Source organism: Notamacropus eugenii, chromosome 5 (genome assembly GCF_028372415.1).
Source record: "Notamacropus eugenii isolate mMacEug1 chromosome 5, mMacEug1.pri_v2, whole genome shotgun sequence".
NCBI classification, from domain to species: Eukaryota; Metazoa; Chordata; class Mammalia; order Diprotodontia; family Macropodidae; genus Notamacropus; species Notamacropus eugenii.
The window spans coordinates 248,186,223-248,211,374 of NC_092876.1; positions in this window are offsets into that span (position 1 = coordinate 248,186,223).

A 25,152-nucleotide genomic window follows, 5' to 3' on the forward strand; every position below is an offset into this window, starting at 1 on the left:
ATCAGGGTGTAGAATTACTGGTGTGGAAATTCTTTCCACCAGTACACATCAGCAAATCATTGTCTTGGAAAGTTGTCTGGGGAAATTGAGAAGATAAGGAAATTTCCTGTGGTCATACAGGTAGTAAGAATCAGAGACAAGACTTGAAATCAGGTCTTGATTCCAAGGCTGAGCCTTTATTTTGTTACAGTACTTGTACCTTGTAATTAAGCAATTCCAAAATTAAAACATCCTTTTTAAGAGAAACTAAAATTTATGGTTATTTTTAATTTGTTTTGTAAAAATTGAATATTAACATCTGATCATAAATTCACAGTGTGATATATGTATATGCATATAAACATGAGTCAGAGAGAGAGATTGAGTAATGGGTGAGGAGATACTGAGAAGGAACATAAGAGTGGAAAAGATCACAGCAAGCAATTTATTACTCACAGGGTTGTGAATCCTCTTACCTTTCTGACTGGTGGGCACTGACCATGGTTCTGGCATACAGTGGACTTATAACCTGATCAAGAGCCCACATCTCTTGTGTGTCTGCACTTATATCTGATTATTGTTGCTAGGCAGCTTCACAAAGCTAAGTGGAAGGGAGATCTTTAGGAACAATCAATAGGGTGGTCTGGACGACAACTTCCCTCATCAGCTACAAGGTTACTGTGATTAGTACAGTTTGCTAGCTTTTCATACCTGATTATATGAAATTTTTTAAGTTGATTGTTTGCTAACTTTACATTCTTAAACCCAAATGTAGTTGAGTAAGCAAGTTGTTGGGTACATAACTTTCTGGTATATCAGTGGATCAATCAGGGCTTATCAGACTCTGTTAGCCAGTTGTGTGTGTGCGTGCATGTGTATTTATGCACACACATACATATGTATACATATTTATATATAGCACATATCATATAATTATGAATGTATTTGTACACACATATATGTTTAATCATTTTTAGTTGTGTCCAACTCTTCTTGACCCCATTTGAGGTTTTCTTGGCAAAAATAATGGAGTGGTTTGCCATTTCCTTTTTGAGCTCATTTTACAGATGAAGAAACTGAAGCAAACAAGGTTAAGTGACTTGCCCAGGGTCACACAACTAATAAGTATTTGAGACCAGAATTGAACTCAAGAAGATGAGTCTTCCTGCTCCCAGACTGGCCCTATATCCACTATGCCCCCTTTATATGTGTGTATGTGTGTGTATGGTAACAAGTTTTAGTATTTACATTAAACTTCTCTTAACTACAAATACAGGATTATATCTGTTTGGAATATTATATGAAGTATCAATTTTTGCTTACTAGAAACTACTAATATTCCTTTATTTATGTGCTCCCTCCCCAACATAATCATAGGCTTCCAGTCATCTGGACCCTCCTGTAAGGCCCAATGTAGATTAAAGAAATCACACAAAAGCTTGAAAGCAGGGTTGGTAAACTGGGAGCAAACACTCTTGACACTGGTGCTTCTGTTACTTTGCTGGTTGTTACTTAGAATCATAGACCCTGTAAGGAATAAAGTATCATCTAGCTTTATGTAGGCTAAGGTGGGAGAAGTGCTCAGGTCCTGGATCACTCAGCTGGAAGAACATCACATGTTTAATCTAAGATTCTAGAATAAGTCCCTGCTCCTGTAGAAGTTTTCACAAATTTGCCTGTGATAATATGACAGGGATGTGGTAGATAGAGCACTGTATCAAGCAAGCTAATGTGTCTAAACATATTGCAAAACCTTAGAGTCTTCTATGCCATATCTCTTCCTCCTCCTCCTCCTGACTGATTGGAGTCCTGGATCCTATTGGAGTCAGAAGGCCTAGGCCTGAATCCATTTTGATATTTATCGTGTGTGGGAAGGAATTGGACAGGATGACTTCTAAGGTATCTTCCAACTTTGATACTCTGTGACCTTGTTACTGGTAAAGATTTATACCTCCAAGTCAGATATTTTATGACTCCTTTTTATACACAATAACCAGAGAGATTTAGTGACTTTCTCAAAGTCACACAGCCTGAAAGTGGTATAGTAGAACTGGTACTCAGGCTTTGTGTTGACCTGTATAGCCTAGATTTCACTTTACTTTCTTACCTGTTTAACTTCTGTAATTTCTGCAAGTTCTTAAACTTGGCCCTTGAACTGTGGGCATCCTCTGGCTGGATCTCTCCTTTTATACTGTACTAATGCCACTTTTGCCATTATCTCTATCTTCTCTCCATAGAAAATTTAGAGTCCAGCACTGAGACTACCCTGGCCTCTTATGGGTGAGCTTTTGCTTTAGCTTGCCCAAAACTATCCATCACATTTCTTGACAATCTCCATAGTATTCTATTGTGTGCATACCACTCCCTTTCACATGTTGTTTAGTCATGTCTGAGTCTTCGTGGCCCCATTTGGGGTTTCCTTAGCAAAGTTGCTGGAGTGGTTTGCCATTTTCTTCTCTAGCTCATTTCACAAATGAGGGAACTGAGGGTTAAGTGACTTGCCCAGGGTCACACAGCTAGCAAGTGTCTTAGGTCAGATTTAAAGTTATGAAGATGGGTCTTCTGATTCCAGGTGTGACCCTCTATCCACTGCACCACCTAGCTGTCCCAGAATAAGTTACTTGAGGGCCAGAACTGCAGAACCACCTTATTCGCTTCATATCTATCCCCAGAACACACCCACTCTCTCTCTGTCGCTCCTCCTCCATACAGTGATTTTCTGAAGCCCTGCCTCATCTTACTCCTGGAAATCCACATTACCTTGCTGGCTCTTTGCTTGCCTTGCCTTTTTGATCTCTTGCTCTGCTAAGGGCTTGCCTATACTGTTGCTGATTCCTGGCATGAGTTCTAACACCTGTGCTAGTCAAATTTCCTCTCTCTTTACCTGACTCTTTGACCTGTTGTTAACACCTGATGTTAACTATTAAAATCACCTGAGAGTTCTCCTCCTAGTCCTCAATCTGCTTCTCATCTAACTTTCAGGGTCATGGGATCATGAGTTTAGAGCTGAATGGATCTTAGAGGTCATATAGAATAGCCCCTCAATTTCATATGAGGGAATGGAGACCCAGGGTATTTACATAATTTGCCTAAGGTCACACAAATTGATTTTAATCTAGGGCCTTTGACCTCAAATCTTACATTCTTTCCTCTGTGCCAAGTTGCCTCCTTGCCCTAGCCAAAGAACTACATTCACCTACAACCTAGTACTGCATTGGGGAAGATGGAGGGAAGACAGAGCTTCCTTTCGTTTCATTAGTAAACATGTTGATTTCTGCACTAAGATACAGACCTTCATCTAGAATAATGGTGGGATTCCAATGAGTGTTATAAAAAGTTTTTTGGAGTTCATTCATATTCATCTTAATTACTGTTGTATAAAAGGGTCATGTTCTTCCCTTCTGCAAAATAAATGATGCTGGTCTTGTATCCATATAGTTTAAAAATCGAGGTTTAAATAAGACAAACTTTTGGTACTTTGGTGACCCTAACTAAACTTTAATTAAGCCTAAAGTTTGAACAAATTACTTCCAAATTAGTTCAAAAGCTAATGAGATGGTAATCATGCAGAAAGGCAAGGTGTAGTAGCAATTTTATGTAGAGATACGGCAACTTGTTTGCCTTGTATGTTTTCCCTTGGACAAGATCTCAGACATACTTAATTGGCTTAAAACCTCCCATTATGGACTAAAGGGTCTTACAGAAACTGGATATTCCTTTAAGTGCAAGTAAATTTGAAATTGCACCTCGATCTTTCGGGGAACAGAGATACAAACTTAAACTTGTAGAGAGAAAGAATTGAATTCTGTACCATGTAGTTGGAAATCAACATTAGTGTAGTTGCTACAAGTCAGGACATCATAGGATTTTGTGCTAGATAGATGATGTATTTCAACCTTTCCTCCTTAGGAAGGGTTCATCAGGAAACTGAACCCACAGGGGCCAAGTGACTTGCTCAAGATCCCATAGATAGGAAGTGGCAAGTTTTCCAACTTATTAAAATTTCTTTGGAATTCAAGGAAGATCAGAAAAACATTTTTTATAGGCCATTGGGCCTAACTACACAAAGTTAAGAAAATGTGAACTTGAATTAAACTTCAAACCCATAGTACATAGTCACATCCCTGATGTGAGCGTTTGTGTTAGTAAATATAGTACCCTAAAGGTTGCAAAATGTTTTTCATATATCATCTCTTATGATTCTCATAAAATTATTGTGAAATATGTACTTATAGATGTTATTATCCTCATTTTATAGGTGAGGAACCTAAAGCTTAGAAAGGTTATATGATCTGTCCGTGACCACTCAGCTTGCATACGTCAAAGTCAGGATTCAAGTCTAGGTCTTTCCTGCTGCTTCACAAATATTGATTTTCAACAGGTCACCACCAAAAGGAATCTGTGTTCGAGGAAAATTCAAAAAGAGACATTTTATAGCAAGGTCAGGGGGAGAAGAATGAGAATATGAGTTTGTTTAGATGTACAATTCTTCTTGCTATATATATGGAGGTAGTGTGGCAAAGTACATAAATTGCTGATCAGGAGGACCTACATTCAGATCCTGTCTCTGACATATAATGGCTTTGGACGAGTCACTTTCAGGTGCTGACCTGCATTGGTAGAAGGAATTTCTTCACTCTGGGAGTTTCCTATTCTGTTGAAATCACAGGTCTAGTCTGTCTGTCCCTTCAAACCAAATATTTATGGTTCAAAATAAAGGACCAGCAGATGTAAAACTTCTGACAAATTTGCTAGCATCCACCCATTGTTTCCTAATATTTATAGCGCTAAGTACTGGTTGAAAAAAGTGATGAATGCATAATTAGGTTTTCCAAGCATTTTGAAATTTTTTGATATTTAATCTTTAGGGAATTTAAAGATTTTTTTAAACTGTCAATCAAACAAACATTTATTAAGTGCCTAATACGTTCCAGGCACTGGGCCGAACCCTATGACAATGTTTCTATTCTGGTTATATGTTTTAAATTATTTTTTTCAGTTATCATCTCAAGTTGAAAACTCTCTTAAATTCAAATTCTTCTAGCTAACAATAGTAAGAAAGGATCTTAAATCCCTAAATTAAGCTTCATTCATGTACTTTGCTTTTGAGATTCTCAACTAGACAAATTTAGAGTTTTCTTATGTATAGTTGACTTTGTAAGTGCTTGTTTGCATGTTGTGTTCCCCATTAGATTATAAGCTCCTTAAGAGCAGGGACTGTCTTTTGCCTCTTTTTTTATCACCAGCACTTAGCACCGTGTCTGGTATATAGTAGGCACTTAATAAATGCTTATTGAATTGAATTCTTAGCATGATTGTATGCCATAGAACATTAAAAATGGGATTAATTGGGGAATTCTACAGGCCTCCATAACCAACAAAACCTTCCTACCCACAAATACTTCCAGTGTTAAGTCCCTATTGCTTGCTGGTTGTATTTCAACCTTTCCTTTCATCGTACAGATTAATTATCACAATAATTCATATGATTAGAAGGAGATGGTTTTTATATTTTAGAAATGAGATTTATAGCGATATTCATTTTCAGTAAATTTAAAAAAATATATTAGTTAATAACATGGATTTGGTCCTTATCTGAAAGCAAAGCATTTATTCTGTGGTCCAGAACTGGAGCTCTGGTTTTGTAGATATGAGACTTAATTCTGATATCCTCTCTCTAATTATCTTTTTTGGTTCATGTCGCCACCCAGAATTTCCCCTGGAAAACCTTAGAATTTGGCTCATGTCTAGGTCTCTACAAACAGGGAAAAGGGCCTTTCATTTGTGCAAGTGCTGGATCTAACACTATGTCAGCATTAGGCCAGGCTTTGAATTTTAACCTGACTAATAAAGCATAAAGAACTCACAACTGCGGCTGTAAACATTCATGAAAACTTGAGCCCTGTTTCCCAAGGTCTGTGTAATTCTCTCCAAACAACAGCAATTGCCAGAGAGCTGAGAAACCTTCTTGTCTTGTAAACTGCCTTTCCGCCAGACACCTCAAAAGTCCTCCAGACTTATATCATCCTGGATTGTTTATTCTTTCCAGCTGGGGAAAAGCATGCTTGGTTGCTAGAAAATTGCAACTTTCCCCAGACTTACCCTTTCTACATTTCTTACAACACCAAGTCAAGGGAAACACTCAGGTTTGCTCCTTCATGTTGTATCTCTGGGTGGTGCAGTGGATAGAGCACTGGATGTGGAGTCAGGAAGACCTGATTCAAATTTGGCTTTAGATACTGTATGTAAGGTGAATTTTAGTGTAAGTTAGGCGGATTTTAGTGTGTGTAAAGTGAATTTTTGTTATGATTTCTCAGAGGTCAGTTTCCCAGGATCCATAGCCATAAAAATCTTCCGTTCCCAGGTACTAGATATGAGTTCCCACATATCCACATCAAAACATCTCCACCACACTCGTGCATAGTTATATAATGGTAAATAACATAAAAATCCACTGGGGCTGCCCAGTGAGATGCAGGGATGGGGTGATGTAAACTTGGGAGGCTGTTGCTGCAACATGCCTTCTTTGTCTGTTGGCCTACAAAACAGGTGGTCACTAGACAGTGAATGGGGAACCCTTAGGGTTGAATGAACAAATGCTGTATGTGCCTCAATTGGCCCCTACTGAGGCTTGGGGGTGAACCTTAGGGTTGAAGGCACAAACTGGAATGCTGTGAGTGACTTGATCGGCCCCCATCAAGACATGAGGGGAATCTGTTTGCCTCAACTGGTCCCCATTGAGGCTTGAGGATTTAGGGAAAGCACAAGTTGTGCCTGTCTCAATTGACCCCATCAAGATGTAGGGGTAGTTGCCCCACCCCCTTCCCACCAGCCCCTGTGAGAAAGATGATTAGGGAATGCTATAGGAGTCTGTGTTCTCACTATCAGCAACCTCTTCTGAGAGAACCAGACTAGAATAAAGTAAGATTATTAACCCCTTTTTAGTGTCTTCCCTATCTGACCAAATCAAGAGTGAACCTGTGCTAGCAGTTTTCAAGTGTGCTGTGTTCTATCTGTCTTGCAGATACTTACTAGCTGTATGACCCTGGGCAAGTCATGTAACCTCTGTTTGCCTCAGTTTCCCCAGCTGTAAAATAGTTATATAGTAATATATAGTATAACAGTAAATAATATATGGTAATATATATTTATTTTTATATATACATAATTACATAATGGTAATATAACATAGTAATATATATGGTAATATATAATAAGCAATATATAGTATAATAGTAAAATAATAGCACCTGCATGACAGGATTATTGGAGAGATTAGATGAGGCAATATTTTTAAAGCACTTAGTACAGTGTCTGGCACATAGCAGGTGCTATAAGAGGTTCACTGTTATTATCTCCGTCCCTTGGTACTGTAGCTTTAGCTCCATCGTGATCCAGGAGCTCCTCTGTTGTGTTGAGAAAGTTTGGCCCAGAACCTGTTTCCTGCTCTACCCTATCTTCTTCCTTTGCTAGTTCTGGAGTCTCCTCATTCTCTGGAGGAATTTTTCACTCTTCTTCTCCAGGAAATATAGCACTAGTCTCTCTAGTTGGCTATTCAGTTTTGCATTCTCACAAATAGGAAGAATGGACTGCTAGGTGGGATGGAAATGTTAAGAACCTTGGGAGGACGTGATAACTCCATCCTAGAATTAGCAAAAAAGGGAAAAAAAGCAGGCATAATCTGACACGTAACCTAGATTTTCAGAAAATGATTTCAAAAGGCTCAGAAGAGAGAGAAAATTCATGAACCAAAATTCAGTGGTGGAAGTAAATCCAGAAATGAATACACAAAGGGAAACAGTTCTCATGACAAGGAAAAATGAGAGCTGACTGAAGAGACTAATGTTATGCATAGGAAACTTAATAATGAACTTAGATTAAAAAATATGCATAGAAGATAGAAGATAGAGTAATTAACCAAAGATGAATGTAAGATAATAGAATTGTCCCATAATGATATTGTCAAGAGTGCTAAAACTCAGAATGAGTGAATGCTGGAGAGGAAATCCAAGGACAATAAAAAAAGTTAGTTTTAAGAATTGAGTTCAAGTCCTGCTTCTATGTGACCATGGGGGAAAGTTGCTTAGGTTGTAGGTAGAACGCTGGGCCTAGAGTCAGGAGAACCTGAGTTCAAATCTGGACTCACTCACTGTGACCCTGGGCAAGTCATCTAACCATCATCCCCTTCAGCTTCTTCAACTATAAAATTAGGATCATTATAGTGACACCTACCTCCCACAATTGTTGTGAGATTCAAATGAGATAATATTTTTAAAATACTTAGCACAATGACTACGCATAGAACATGCATAATAAATTTTACTCTTCTCTCAGGGCTTTTGGCCACTGATGTCAAATTCAAATAGAATGATTGAATTAGAAAACCACAAATATGGTGTTGTATTTTTACTTATTTTGTTAAATATTTCCTAATTACAGCTTATAGCCAGTGGGCCCTGCATTTGACACCTTTGCTCCAGGCCAGGGCTTCTTAAACTTTTTCTGCTCTTGACCCTTTTTCTCCTTTCAGCAGTTTCAGGGGCATCGTGTGACCTGAGGGCACGAACAGTGCAAAGCGCACATGCTTTGCGCTCAGAACCAAGGCTACAGTGAAATTGCTCAGGTGCTGCCAGAAACACCTTGGATTCATTACGTGTTTGATTTTTAATTAATTTTTGTCTCCAAATTTTTTACTAGCCACATAGGGTCGTGACTCACAGTTTAAGAAACAGTGTAGTCTCTAAAACTATATGTTACCTGTGCAAGGTACTGATCTGCACTGGTGGAGGAATTATTTTCACTAGGGAGTTTCCTTAGTAAAATCCTAAGTCAAGTTCTTATTCCTCTAACAGGATAAAGAGGAGAAGCAAAGAAGACTAGGGCTATGTTTGGGATGGATAGGACAATGATAATTGACTACAGAGAGAAGAAAGACTGCCTCCATTTTTATTTTATTTCTGTTTTCTATGCCAAGGAGAATGACCTTTCCCCTGGAAATGAAAACTCAAAAATGGCTAACAGAAAGTTGATATCCAAGATAAGTGAGGAAATAATAGAACACCCACGTTGGTAGATTTAATTCACCCACTTCTCATGAGCTACATCTGACAACTGTCAGATACAATTCTAAAGCCACTGTAAATATCTGAAGTACTATGGAGAATACAAGAGGTGCCATAGTGATTGATGAATTTCAATAATCTTGATTTTCAAAAAAGGGAAGCTAATAGATTTCATGAATTTGACTTCAATTCTTGGGAAAATTCTAGAATGAGACCCTGAAGACATAGCTAGTCAACATCTAGAAAGGGAGCGATGGATGTCAAGAACCAGCATTGATTAATGAAAACTAGGCGATGCTTGACCTAATTTCCATTTTTGATAGCATGACTAAACTGATAGATCGAAGGATGACTGTAGATGTGGTTTGCTTAGGTTTTTAGCAAAATATTTGAAAAAAAATTATCTTATGCCATTTTTTATGGAAAATATAGAGAGCTGTGTGTGAGCTTCATAAGTGTTAGATGGATGAATTAAGAATGATTTGGTTGGCAGGACTCAAAGGGTGGTCATCAATGGTATACACTTAGCAGAAGGGCTCTTCAGTACTGTGCCCCTAGGTGCTTGGTCCTGTGCTGTGTAAAACCTTTTTTAATCAGTGTTTTGAATAAAGGCATAGATGAAACATATCAAATTTCCAGATAACATGAAATAGGGAGAAAGAACTAACATTCTAGATGACAGAATCATCCTTTAAGGCCAATGCTTGACCACCAACTTGATGAAGTGGAAAGAGTTCTTCACTTGGTGTAAGAAAACCTGAATTTGAAATTCAACTATGTTACTTAATCCCTATGTGACCTTGGGCAAGTCACTTGTCTTCTCTGCATCTTAGTTTCCTTATCTACAAAACGAGGGATTGGAGGTACCCTCTGAGGTCCCCTCTAGCTCTGAATCTCTAATCCTCAGTTGATAGTAATAGGAGATATTTTTTAAGCCTTAAATTTAGTCTTGAAAAAAAAATCTAAAACCAAAACCAATTACCCAAACCCCCAAAACAAATTCATATACGATGGCTTGACAGCACTTCCTTCTAAAATGTCCTAATAGTTTTAGTGAAGTAGAAGCTCCATATGAGTCAATAACGTGATGACATGATAGCAATAAAAACTACTCTTATCTTTGCCTGCAGTGAAAGAGGCAGAGCTTCCAGGGATAATGAGGTAACAGCAACATAGTATGTAGGATCATCTAGCACATCTGGGACAATGGATAGAGTACTAGCGGACAGGAAGGCTCATTTTCCTGAGTTCAAATCCAGCCTCAGACACTAGCTGTGTGACTTTGCACAAGTTGCTTAACCATGTTTTCTTGTTTGTAAAATGAGCTGGAGAAGGAAAAAGCAAACCACTCCAGTATCTTTGTGAAGAAAACCCCAAATGGGATCACAAAAAGTTGAACACACCTGAACAACAACAATCCTTTCAGGCATAGCTTGGAGTAAGATGGCTGCTGAGGTCCCCTCCTACTCAAATTCTTTATCTTAGTACCTATGATTCTTTTCTTAGAAATCCCTCTCATTTTTGGAACTTTCTGTATCTCTTTTTTTCTGCTTTCCTTATAAAAACTGCTTGTCACCTTCCTCCCAACCCCCCAAGCAAATCAGCAATGTTTTTTGTAACTTAATGTCTTAGACAACTGCCAGAGGATCTGAGAGGTTAAGTAATAAGAACTCAGTCATGTAGGTAATATGTACCTCTTTCTACAGATAAATTTGTATTGACGTCTTCTGTTGTTTGCATCTTCATAGTTTTCCCCAGTATCCTTCCTCCTCCCTTTCCCAGAAAGCCATCCCATGTAACAAGAAGTATATTTAAAGACAAAAAAAAAAAAAAAGGAAAAGAAAAAAATATTGATACAACCAAACAACACATTGAAAAAGTCCAAGAACATGTGTAATGTGTAACACTCATAGACCTTCCACCTCCGCAAAGGAATAGGTTTGCAGGGGGAGGGTTCTCATTGATCATTATGATTTTGTTATCTTCACTTTTGACTTTTGTTTGCAATTTCCCTTACTGTTGGGTTCCAGGAGTGCTGGGAACCATGAAATCCAAGGGCAAAAGGGGTAGGTCTGCCTCTAAAGAATTCAACTGAAGCCTACTTTCTATCAGATATAAGGTTTATTAAAATATCAGTTGGAAAAAATTCCTTACACAGAGCAAATGCTTTATGATACCACAGTGGTGGTGATGGGTTACAGTCTCTGGAAACCCCCTTGAACTCTGCTTGAATCTTGCCACCGGCCCCATCCTAGACCTCAGCTCCTTGATCCTAAAACCCCATTCTCTTGGTTTCTGGCCAACTTCTCTTCTCCCTAAGCTACTGGCCACTCCCATCAAGACCCTCTCTAGTTCCCTCCTCCAGTCATCCCAGACTATTTGGCCAACCCTAGATCCCTTCCACAGTCTTTCTGTACTTAAGATCCATCTTGTTTCCATGAAAGTGCTCAGATTCAATTTGTGCTGCTTATATCACAAGTGGCACAAATGCTCAGATTTCTTAAGATCTAATCAGTGCTGAGATTCCTTAAGTGTCTGGCCAATATGGTGGATTTTAAAGAAACTTTGTTTTTCTTTGCCTGAAAGAAGAGCTGGGTAGAATTCATTTGGGCAGGACCCATGTGTTGCTATTTCAGGGTCCCAGTACCCCTAAACCTCAACAGTGGGAAGCTGATAAGCATCTTTAAGTTAGTTCCTGTATGTCTGAAGACAGTGAGTGATACTGTGTCTTTTCCTGTGTTCAGTAGTGATCCTTCTATTTTCACCATGTCTGGTGGCAAATGTGCTCTTGACAGGAAAAGTGAACTGTCTTGTTAGCATAAGCTAATAGACTTAGGAAGGAAAATAGAAACAACAAAAGAAGGCAAAAATTGTCATTGATAACACATGAACTTAGTCTTTCAGTATCAACTGTGAACACCTTAGGGAAGGATACTTCCCTAATAAAGGAGCATGCAAAAAGCAATGCTTACCTGAAGGCCACTTATTTATAGACACAAAGAGAAGGTGTTGCTCTAGAGATGGAGAAGCTATTAACTATATGGAAAGAAAAGTGACTCAGAAGAATATTCTTTTAAGTTTCATGACCATTCAAGTCAAGGATCTAAGCCTACTCTGAAGATTTAAAGGTAAAGATTCCTGAAGGAATATAGGTATTTATATCACACTGTGGTTGGTTTGCCCAATTTAAAAAACGTGCAGGATTGCACAATGTGCAAGTGTCAGGAAATCTGCTAGTGCAGACACTGAGGCAGCAAAGAAGTTCCCAGAGTTTTCTGCAAAAAAATAATAGATGAAGGTCTCTACTTGCCAGAGCAAATCTTTAATGTGCACTAAACCGGCTTATTTTATCAAAGAAAGTCATCTCGAACCTATATCTTAGTGGAAGAAAAAACTAGCTGGGGCATAAAACTTTGAAAAATAGTTACTCTTCTGCTTGGAGGGAAAGCATCTGGGCCAGGGAATTAAAATTTGCTCTTATGCACCACTTAGAAAATCCCAGAGCATCGAAAGGGATCAACAAGGCAACACTACCATACATTATTTCACTAACCCTAAGGCAAGGATAACCCTCCATCTTTGAACAATGGTTTATGCACTGCCTCATTCCTGAAGTGTTGACGTTTTGTAATGATAATGGCATTCTTTTCAAGATTCTACATATTTTGGATAATGCCCTAAGTCACCCTCCCCATCTGGCTGATTTGAATGAAAATGTAAAAATGGTCTACCTTCCCGCTAACACTACTTCATTATTACAACCTCTGGATCAGGGAATGATTGAATATTTCAGGGTATATTATTTATGCATTACATTTGCTCAGGCATTTGCAGCATTGGATGCAGATAAGGACTTGACATTGAGAGATTTCTGGAAGTCTTATAATATTTACCATGCAATCCAGAATATTGTAAAGGCACGGGAAGATTTAACAGAAACATGTATAAAGAGAGTTTGGGGCAAAAAAGCATGTTTGCAGTTTGTTGTGATTTTGGTGGATTTGTCAAAGATGAAACATTTGAAGAAGTGGATAAAAAGATTGTAAAATTAGCAAAAGAATTGGAGCTAGAAGTGGATGAGAATGATGTGGAGGAGCTGATTGAGTCTCATGGAGAAGAAATGTAGAATACGGATCTGACTGAGCTGCTAGCTGCAGAGCTTACAGAAGAAGGGAAGTTTAGAAACTCAAGGTCACACCAAAAAGGTTCACAACAAACAGTAGGCAGAAGCCATTTTGTCATTGAAGTGAATATTTTCTTTTATTGGAAAGATGAATCCAGAGAAAAAGACTAGTTCAGGATAATATTAACTTCAGAATAATATTAACTTCAAAGTTAAAAGACTAGTTCAGGATAATGTTGCTTGCCATCATCAGTTTTATGGGGAAAAACACAGCCCACTGTTCAAACATCTCTTAATAGCTTCATTAAAGGAAAAAGTCTTGCAGCCAACCACAAATAATAAAGGCTGGGTGCAGTGGATGGGAAAGGGGCAAAAGTACTGCACATTTCGTTTTAACTTTACAGTACCGTTTATACTTTATCATTAGCTTTAACCTTTGTTTCATAATTCTGTTTATTATAGTATTTAATGTCTGTGCTTTAGTACATTTTATGACTTGTGTAAAAGTATTGTTTTATGTATGCCTTTTTTATATAGGCTAAGTGAAGTGGGTGGGTAGGGACAAATTTGTATTATATAAAAATGGCTTTGTGTGGAGGTTTGATGAAAGGTCCACTTGAGTAAACTGATAACTGTCTGTCTGGTTTTCTTTTACTTTTCTTTGCATCCATTCATGGAGATCTTTCTGTGCTTCTTTGTATTTCTCATATACATAATTTGTTTCATTACGTTCACAGACGACAATTTGTTTAGCCATTTCCCAATCAATGGGAATCTAATTTCCTTCCAATTCTTTGCTACTACAAAAAATACTGTTATAAATATTTTGGTGTATGTTAAGACTTTCTTCTTTTCAATGAAATCCTTGACTTATAAACCCAGTAAAAAAAAACCTCTTGGTTAAAGAGTATGGACATTTTTGTCACTTCATTCACATGATGCCAAATTGCTTTTGCCCATCTCACAGCTTCATTAATGATGTATTAATGTGCTTATAATCCTACTCTTGCGTTAATTATTACCATTTTTTGCCATCTTTGCCAATTTGCAGGGTGTGTGGTATGTCAATCTGAAAGTTTGGTTAAAAGACGCAAACAGGCTAAATTCATATTGTTTATTCCGATAAAGTTAGCAGATACAAGGTCATGGAGCCAGAAGGAAACTTCTGACTGAATGATACAAGAAATCTTTAAAGTACAAGATTTAAATACACTTTACCATGAGAAAGGAATTTTCTTAGTTGAATAAGCTGTAAACATGAGACAATTGACTAGGTAGAGTCAGTTGGAAATTAAGATTTCAGGATGTCTGTTTTTCTCTGTCTTTGCATATCAAGATAAGAAGAATTCCGCTACTTTGGGTGCAGACATCCAGTCATAAACAAGTCTTTGAAGTTGCTGATGTAGGAAAGGGCATTCTTAGAGCAAACAAAGCAGTCTGATTGATTAGTTCAGGCTTTGACCCTTATTAAAATCCAAAAATGATATTAAATATTATCAGGTAAAAACCTCAGTTATTTTGATTTGTATTTCTCTTATTAATTTGGAGCATTCTTTCATGTAAATACTTTGCAATTCTTTTTAGAATTGTTTGTTCATATCCTTTAACCACTTGTCTATTGGGGAATGACTGTGTCCCTTTCTCTCTCTCTCTTTCTTTCTTTCTTTCTTTCTTTCTCTCTCTCTTTCTTTCTTTCTTTCTTTCTTTCTTTCTTTCTTTCTTTCTTTCTCTCTCTGTCTCTTTCTTTCTTTCTCTTTCTTCCTTCCTTTCTTCCTTTCTTTCTTTCTTTCTTTCTTTCTTTCTTTCTTTCTTTCTTTCTTTCTTTCTTTCTTTCTTTCTTTCTTTCTTTCTTTCTTTCTTATTTTGAATACCAAACATCAGAAATACAGACTGAATATATAGACATACATATATAAATATGAATATATATACATATATACATATATATATATATGAATAAATTTTTTTGGGGGGGATGAGACAATCAGGGTTAAGTGACTTGTCCAGGGTCACACAGCTAAGTGTCAAGTGTCTAAGATCAGATTTGAACTCAGGTCCTACTGATTCCAGGGCTGATGCTCCATCTACTATGTCTCCCAAAGACTGGTATAAAGATATTTTCCCATTCCCCTACTTCCCTTCTTATCCTAAGTACATTAATTTTTATCTATGTAGAAGCTTTTCAGTTTCATATAATGTTATCTACCTTATCTTTTATAACTACCCCTATCTTTTTTTATTTGTTTAAGAATACATCTACCCACAGCTATTAGAGGAATATGCTCTGCTTCTTTTTTAATTTTTAATTAGTATTTTCTTTAATATTAAGATTATTTACCATATAGAATATGTTATGGAATATGATATGAGAGAATATACTTCTAAAGGCACAGAAGTATCTAGGTTCTAATTCAGGGAAAACTCAGGTCCCCTTCATTTCAATGCCATGTCTCAATCTTCTATACCATGCTTGCTCTTACAGTGATTTTAGGTCCGAATTATTCTTCAGCTATAGCTATTTGTTATATATTTTAACTTTGCTCAAGGAAACTTGAAGTATCTTAAGGAAATAAACCATATCCTACCTCTCATTTTTCCCATAATGCCTGGCACGGTGTTTCGATATAATCAGCCTTTTAATAAGTTCTTGGTGCAGTACTATTACCATTATATTCCACTTAGGGTCTGCACACTCTTGGAGAATTAGCTGCCCTCCTTTATGTTGGAACTGTTAAGCATAACATAGGAAAAAGTTTTTAGGACTATACCCCAAACTACACTTTGCAACTTGTAATTTAAAATAACAAATTGTTCAAAGTACATTCATATCCCAAATACACTTCAGGATTGTAGTCAAAAACTTATTTTGGCAAATGGTGCCTTCAACTAAAAAAAGAACTCCACAAAAATAGGAAATGTCATTTAGTAATATTAGCAAGTATAAAGACTCTTAAAGGTTCTCAGGATTGGAGCTAATGGTTTGAATGTTTATTCTGCTTAAATCAAATCACAAAACTCCTTAAATCTTTTTTAAAGCCTCATGGCATATTTTGGTTTCCTTTCTTCTGTGGATTGTGTATTTTGACTCTTAAAAAAAGTATTTTGTAGTACTCAACAGATGTAATGCAGTTAAAAGTTTTTAAGACACCTATGGGCACATATCTTCTATATGTTTGATTTCCTTACAGACATTCAGTCAAAGTTCATGCTCTAATGTTTTTTAACATGGAACCAGAGGACACACTTGGAGTCTATAAGATTCTATCTCTCTCTCCTAACTTTTTATAGGTGCTTTTCTCCTCCAGAAGTTGCTCAGAGATTTGTTCAGGACTCTATTGAATGGAGAACAAAGGGTTTATAGTAGACATTAAAGCTGTTATAAAATAATATGATTTATTTTTAACTACAAAAGCTATAACTTTTTTTTTCACCTGGAGCAAGGACTCAAGGCAAGAGGGCAAAAAAGGCACTTTCAGTTGGGTGGTGGGATGAAATCCATGGTGCAGGGTGACACAGAGACCCAGAAGTTGCTTGAGCATGTTATCCAACCTGTATCCCTCTTTCTAAATTGGGTTTTTAGGCTGGGGAATGTGAACTTATTTTTTTTTAATGTTTTGATAAGTCTATTCTCATGTAATTGGTTTTCTTTAAAATCCCTTGTGTTTTATTTTATATATTTAAAAACATTATTCTAAGAAAGGGTCTATAGGTGTCATCAGACTGCCAGAGGCATTCGTGACACAAAAAAGGTTAAGGACACCTGAGAGGAGACCTATCTGGGAGTTTCCTATTTAAACTGACCTTAATACCTAGTTATGATGAATAACTAGTTATTTCTTTATGCTTTTCATCTAAGAAGTCTGATTCCCTAGGGTTTGATGAAGGTAGAATGTTAACCTTTACAGAGAATAGATACATACTTTTGTGCAGATGGCTGAAAGGAACTTGAAGCCAATTCTCTCCCGCCTCCCTTAAAACCCCCAGCAACCCTCAGATGATCCTTTTAGAGCAAGAGGGAAACTCAGAATCCAACTCTGTTATTTTATAGAATAGAAAAATGAAGCCCCAGATTAGAGAAATGACTTGTCCAGGGTCATAGAGGAAAGTTCACTCAACTCTCATTGGCCCTGAGGTTGAACTGATGTGGAGTCAAATGGAATCCAGATTCCATAGATTTACTGAATATTAGAATAGAAGGAACCTCACAGAACACCTTGTTCAAATCCCTTATTTTGTGGAGGAAGAGAGACTCAGGGATCTGGAATTAGAAACTAGTTTCCTGACTCCCGATTCTCAATCTTTCAGTCAAGTTGTTGAAATTTGACCTTTTTTGGGGGAAAGGAAGAATGGGATAAAGTGGTAGCATTTGATCCAATTCAGAGTTCCTAAATATTTTTGAATTCATAGTGGCCTTAGCATCTTATTAATTTTTTCATGGCACCTCTAGTTCACAAGAAATACTTCATAGTGCTATTAAGTAATAGGCTGAAATAGCTTAATATGCCTAACAGCTTAGTAGCTTTTGAAAAAAAAATATGCATGAATTAAATTTTTAAATATGTTATTTTAAAATAAGCATAATTACTTTCTAATGGGATGTATATGTGCTCCTGTTAGATATAGAACGGATTCTCAAACTATGAATCGCATTGGATACCACCACGCTCATTTCATATTCCATCAAAATCATGTTTGATTTTTCACACAATTCTTACAACCACTGAAAACCTAGTTTTGCTAAGATATGACATATTAAAAGAGAAGTTATTGATGTACCTGAAAATGTGAGTAAATAAAAATATTTCAAACTCTCCCAGATCATCATAAAAAGAAATGAAGCTCAATTTAATGTTAAAACTCAACTAACTTGAGCTAGAAGTACCTATGGTGTTCAAAGGTTGACAGATGCTGGATATCACTATATTTCTCTCAGAAATTTGAAATATCCCTTGGAGCCACTGTGAGTTTGCTCAAGTACCCCATACACAGTTTTGGAACCCAGGGTCTCATGTCTCAGGATAAATGGCTAAGCAAGGAGGGGGCACCCATTGGTCTTTTCAAGCATATGTTGGCTCTAGGCTCACCCCCAACCTTAATCCTCTACTATTATTAGCAATGTTTAAGCAGCTACAGAGGGAGAAATGTCCAAGTATCCTCCAAAAGTCTGGCTCCCAGCTCTGTTTCACTTCACTTGTCTAACTTTTGTATTCTTTATCTCCTATCTCCTCTCAGAGTGCTGGTCATAGGTATGGAGGGGAGACATCTAGTCTAACTCTGCTCTTTTATTGTCTCCTTGATCTAGGACACCAGACTTACTATATGACATTTTAGAAAGTCCAACTTTTGTGTGTGTATGCACACACACACACACATGCCCACTATGTATACATACACAAACATATATGCACACACATGTATATGTGTATTTGTGTGTATATACGTGTATATGTACATGTGTGCTTGTATGTATGTATGTGTATGTATGTTTATGTGGGGAAGGAAGGAGGCAGTTCAGAACTTAAAATGTAACAAAAATAAATTAAATTTTAAAAAAGCATGAGACAATGAGGGTAAAATGAGGCAATAAAGGTAAATCTCTTCTTAATCTCAAAGAATGATTGAAATATGAGTTGGCATTTTAAAATATATTTATTAGTTACATCTTGCATCATAATCTTAAACTCTGATCCTAAGTGTATGGAAAAGACTTAAGATTTCTCTATACTTCCCTATAGGTTGAGATTTCCCTACACATCCTTTTTAATAAATTTTCTCATGGGAATGCATGCAACTTTTACAATTTCTTTCTGAGTGGTGGTGAGTATATTTTAAATGTGAAGAACTACATTTAGGCAGTGAGGAAGCGTCTTTGTTTCTAAGTGCTTTTTACCTATCACAGACAGCCTCATGTCAGGGATCTTCTTGCCTACCAACCTTTTCCATAATCTCTCTTTCATCCTTGCTTGATATGACTAGTTAATGTTTAGGTGCAGGTACTGGGTTCTCCTTTTTAGACGAGATTGACTTTATATTTTTTCTTTACTTCCTTTTTCCTACATGCCAACTCTATCTCATAGCCAAAAAACGAAATTGCTGGCTTTCTGTTAGAACTTCATAATTCTTACTGACCAATCTCTTTAGGATTCTTGAATCTGGGAGTAGCTTATTTGGGGGACAATGAGTGATTGTAGTAAAATTACAAAAGAATAGAGTGAAATTAAAAATTTGAAAGAAAGAGTTGCCTTGGTGATTTGATACCTATTTCCATAATTATCTGAAGTAGTATATTGAAACTTATTTCTTTGGAACCATGTGATACGTCTAATGCTATCCAGCCCTCTTTAAGAAGGGGAAATGTTGCTGTTACTAATGTTATGATTCTCAGTCACTGTGTGTGACTGAATCTGGTTAAGTGTAGGCATTTTCTTTTCCATTCAGATCAATACATATTTATTAAGGACCTACTTTGTGCAAGGTTACAAAACATTAGGGGCATAAAGCCAAAACAGCACCGATTGTATTATAATCAGTGTCCATTAATAGCGTGCGCTGATTATAAATAAATTATACCTTCCTGCACAGTGTTACAGAATGCTGCATTGAAGCCGACTTGTTTTGAGCTCCATAGTTCCACCTTTATTGACTTCACATTCATGTCTTTTACTGAACTTTTCAAAGTATTTTCTCTGGACTTTACCATCAGAGCTTGATTGTCTTTTCTATTCTCTCTGGAGATGTCCTTTTCCCATTAGGAAGACCTTCCCTGAACTTCAATTTTAAGGAAGGGCAGAGACCATCCACCTATCCTTCCTTTCCTGGACTTTGCTCCATTTTCATCCCATTTTCCTTCTCACTTTAGAATATAAGTTTCTTGAAAGCAGGAATTGTCTTTCTTCTTGCTTGTATTTGTGTCTCTAGTCTTTAGTACAGTGCCTGGCATATAGTAAGTGCATAATAAATGCTTATTGACCTGTTTACTGACTTTTGTGAGAATAACCCTGATGTAGGTAAGACAAGCCTTTACAGATATGGAAAGTGAAATTCAGAACAGCAAAGTAACTTGCCCAATATCAAATGGCAAAGTGGGGCCAGATCTGGGACCAAAATCTATGTCTCTTAAAAAGGTCAGAGTTCTTTCTGCTGAACCATACCAAAATCCCTATGCTTAACCAGCTCAATGAATGAAAAAATTAAATTTAATAAAAATTAAATATTTGCTATATGTTAAGGACTGAATAAAGTAGTCAGGAAACAAATACAAAAATGAGATAGTCACTTCCTACAAGGGGTTAATATTCAATTGAGAGAGCAACATATTTGGGAACTGGTGGCCAGAGAAGATGCTATGGTCTGGGAAGTCACAGGAATGGTGAACAAAACAATAGGACAGCTGGTTCATAAGGCCTTTCTGGAGGCAATGCTAGTATTGATTTCACTACAGTTTTTCAAACAAGAAGTGGAACTTCAGAGTGGTGGGGAAGGGGATAAAGAGGGTGAAAAATGACCAGGAATTCAGAACTAATTCTGAGCATGCTTTCCTGAGATCTGGTTTGCAGGTTAGAGTAGTAGCCAGGACAGGGCTAAGTACTAAATGACAGCTCATGAAAACATTAAGATATTATGTTGTATTATAACCGTATTTCATTGAAAAGCCCCCTTAGCAAATAGATCAGTATTAATGTTTTGCAGAAAATTTGCAGAAATATTCCCATATCTTTCTCATTTTATATGGTCATGGTACGGGATAGCATTAAATAATAGATACACAGAAGGGAGGTAGTATAGTAGAGCGATGGCTTTGAAGTCAGAGGATGCGGGTTCAAATCCTCTCCTAAGACAGTGTGACCTTAGATAAGTTACATCTTCTCTGGGTCTCAGTTATCTTCATTTTTAAAAATAAAATGTTTAGACTTCATGGCCTGTGAGGTCTCTACTGCCTTTCTATACTGGGATCCTATGAACTAAATACTAGTCAGAGTTTAACTTGATGAGAGCTTATTGTTTTTGTCCAAAGGTAGGACTGGTTCTAAAAGTTCTTTTACTGAATTTGCAGTACTGGTTGTAGAACTCTGACCATGAGTAGTGAAGTTTTCTGAAAGGATATGGAGGTTTAAAAAGAGCATGTCCCAGAGAGAGGGAGAGTCAGTATGAACAGAAAGTCCCAGCAGGAAGCTAATGTCTGGGGCTTGCTCTCTAGAGAAGCCATTTGGAGCTCACTTAGGATATTAAACACAGAGAATCACTTTTCCAGAGGAAAATAGGGAGAAGTAAATCCCCTGATACCTGTAGGCTGATAAGGTATTTTCGGTAGATGTTTCAGTTCTTTCAGAGAAATATTGCTCTATTTAATTCAAGCAGTCACATTATATTTCTGATAAGATTGTGGAAAAGTGAAATTTTGGTTAAAAAAACTTTGGGTAAAAAAAAAGACAAGCGATAGAGCTTATATAACTGGGATAAAAGTACTCCATTAGCCATGTTGGTCAAGAGATATTCCCTGAAATGTCAAAGATAGGTTATATAGTGATCTAGATGTCTCTTTGCCTCTGTCTTTTTAATCCTCAAAGCTGACAAGCTTTAAATTCCATCCCTATCATCAGACTGTCCCCTGGTAAATGACAGGGTATGTACTTTTGCCCTGTACCCCAAAAGAATTTGGCCCTGGGAAAACCCCACCTTGAACTCTCCTTGAATTTTCCCACTTGATGAAGTCTCTGGAATTTGCCTGAGGCTATAATCCTCTCAACTAGTCTTTCTCTGTGGCTCAATCTCTTCATTCTCTGTTACCTCTAACCTAGCCGAGCCCTTCATTGTCTGTTTCCCTCCTTCCTACGTTCCGCCCTTTATCCTATCTAGACCCCATTCTCTTGGTCCTGGTGTTAGACCTCTAGTCACCTCAAACTACTTGGGCACTCCTATATCCTTCCCACTGTCTTTCTGTATATATGACCCATCTTGTTTCCATTAAGGTGCTAAGATTCAATCTGGCCTGCCTGCATTAGTGAAACAAATGTTCAGTTTCCTTAAGAGTCTGGCCAACATGGCAGATCTTTAATACCTTGTTTTTCTTTGACTGAAGGAAGGCTTGGGTCAGTTCATTTGAGCAGGACCTCCATGTAGTTATTTTGGGGTCCCAGTACCCCTAAATCCCAACAGTATAATATAAACTCCTTAAAAGCTGTGATTAGCTCACATTCATATTTGTATTTTAAGCACCCAGAACAGAACTTGGAGTAGGGGTGAGGTTGATTCTGCCCTATTTGCTCTGATGGCTCGATTAGGTCAGAATACTTTTTGATTGAATCAAGCAATTGGAAGTGAGTGTCAGCAGAGTCTATGTACCTCCTTCAACCTTTGATCAAAGCCTTTGTGTAATCTCCTGGGTCATACCCTAAGCAATTTGAATAAAGGGAAGAAACTATTAGACCTTGGGGAAAGAGACTAGGAGAATCTGGATTCCAGAGATTGAATCATTCATGGATCCATCATACCACCACTATAAGGTTAGACATCCTCTGCATGGGTGTTAGGAATTTTCCTGTCTAGGGGTGTTCAGAAGGGTTATGCTTGAATTCAGAACTTTTCATCTAAAACCAACTCCCTAAAGCTAAAGATAATGGAACAAAGTGGAACTTAGGGAGTATTAAATTGACCCCTTGATTTAAAATGAGCTAATTATTGTAAGAAGATGTTACCTTGCTTAATAAATGCTTGTTGATTGATTAATCTCTTGGCTGAGTCTCATAACCCTGAATCTAAGAATATCTTTGGCCAGTTACACACACACACACACACACACACACACACACACACACACACTCTATTTGTACATATACATATATACAATACAGAAGTGTATTCAAATTCATGCATGTATATACATATATACAGCTATACTATATACTTCTCTACATAAGTATATATACATATGCATATAACTTCACGTCAACATAGATGTATGTGTATATGTATGTACACACAGCTTGGATGTAGACATGTTTTATGTCTTGTGTCTATGTCATGTCATAGACTGATCTTGGTTCAAGCCTACTTTTGGATTCATATTTATACACACATGTATGCACACATACACATACATACACACACAATACTAAGTTTGGATTTGATTCCTATCTTACCTCTATGTCACCTAATCTCTCAGTCCTCTAGGCAGCTCTGCACTACACTATAAATTATAAAGAGTCAATATTTTCTTCAACCAGGAATTCCTTATATCAATGAAAGCACAGGTCCAATCTATATCCCCATCTAAACAAGTGTAAAAGCTTAGTGTTTGCTAGTCAGGAAGATGTTATTGAAAGAATCCTGGGTAAATTTATTTCTGTTTTTATCTAACCCATGTCTCTTCTCTGTCTCTGTTTCTCTGTCTTTCTGTCTCTCTCTGTCTCTCAATAGATGTGTGCTGTTCAAGTGAGGATGTGACCTAGGCTCACGTCTGGACTTTGATGCATTCTCGCCATGTGACCCTGTCAATTCGCTAAATCTCTATAATCCTGTTTCTTCAACTGTAAAACAGAGTTACTAATACATTCACAACCTACCTCACAGGGTAATTTTGAGAAAAATTAAGTTCAAAATTTTTTTTCTAAATCTAAAGTAATCTCTAAAGAGGAGTTATTGCCATTTTGGTTGTTAATGCTGTTGGTCTATTAGACTGGTCTATTCTGCAGTAGCAGTGGTCAGTTAAGAGAGGATGGGGATAAAGGCTAGGACAGAGAGAGCTTTGAGATGAATGCTTTGACTTTTTCAATATTCAAAGATCCATGGCTCTGGTAGAAATTATCACTCAAGTTGACATAGTGCTTTAAGGTTTGCAAAGGGCTTTGCACATATTATCTTATAAAGATAGCTATCTTTGCATGGAAACGTGGTTCAGGCATTTGCAGATACTGTTGTTATTAACTGTGTTTCCTGGAGAGTGTGAATGGGGCTTGAAAGGAGGATTATGTCTTCCTCTGTAAGAAATCATTTAATCCAGCTGCCAAGCAAGTAAATGCCAACAGCAGTATAGAGACAAGAGCTGATTCAGAGTCAAGCTATTATAAGAAATTCTGAATAAATTCCAGGAATGTTGCAGTTGTTCAGCTGATTCGCTGTGCACTGGACCAGAAAGAGGAAAAAGTCCTGTGTTAACAATGGAAAAATGATAAAACTTTGCTTGCAGCTTGATTCTTATGGAACTAGAGCATTATCGTGGCTGTATTTGGTTCTTGACCGTATTTTGTGATTATACGCTATCAGTTGTGTGCTTGGTCATTTTAAACACCAAATTGACTGAGCCATTTGTCAGCTACAATTGCTAACTGATGGGGCTGACTAGTGACACTTAGACTGAAGGAACAGAATACTTCAAGAACAAACCTATAGATTTCATTGTGTGTAGGTCAAGAAGAAGAATTTGACTGGGTTTTCCTTGCAGGAGGAATACTTCATTATTACAACTGAATATTTCTTCCATTGAGATTCTTTCTTTCCTTTCTCCCATTTATTGACCTTTGTAAATCTCAGCTCAGTTTCACAAAGGACCTTCTTAACCTTTAATAGTATCACATAATCATAGACTTGGACCTGGAAGGGATCTTAGGTGCCATTGAGTCCAGATAACTATTTTAAAGATGAGGAAATTATGGTATGAGAGGTTAAATGACTTTCCTTGGATCACACAGCTAGTGCCTGAGTTGGGATTTGTATTGAGGTTTTCCAGTGCCCTATCCACTATACCATGCTGCCTCTAATTTCAAAATAAGCTGTCAATATTCTTTTCCTGGCTTTCCAACTCCAGCTCCAAAGTTGTTGTTGTTAAGTTGTTTTCAATTCTCTGTGACCCCATTTGGGGTTTTCTTGGCAAAGATACTGGAATGGTTTACCATTTCCTTCTCCAGCTTATTTTATAGACGAGAAAGCTGAGGCAAACAGAATTAAGTGACTTGCCCGGGGTCACACAGCTAGTAAAGTGCCTGAGGCCAG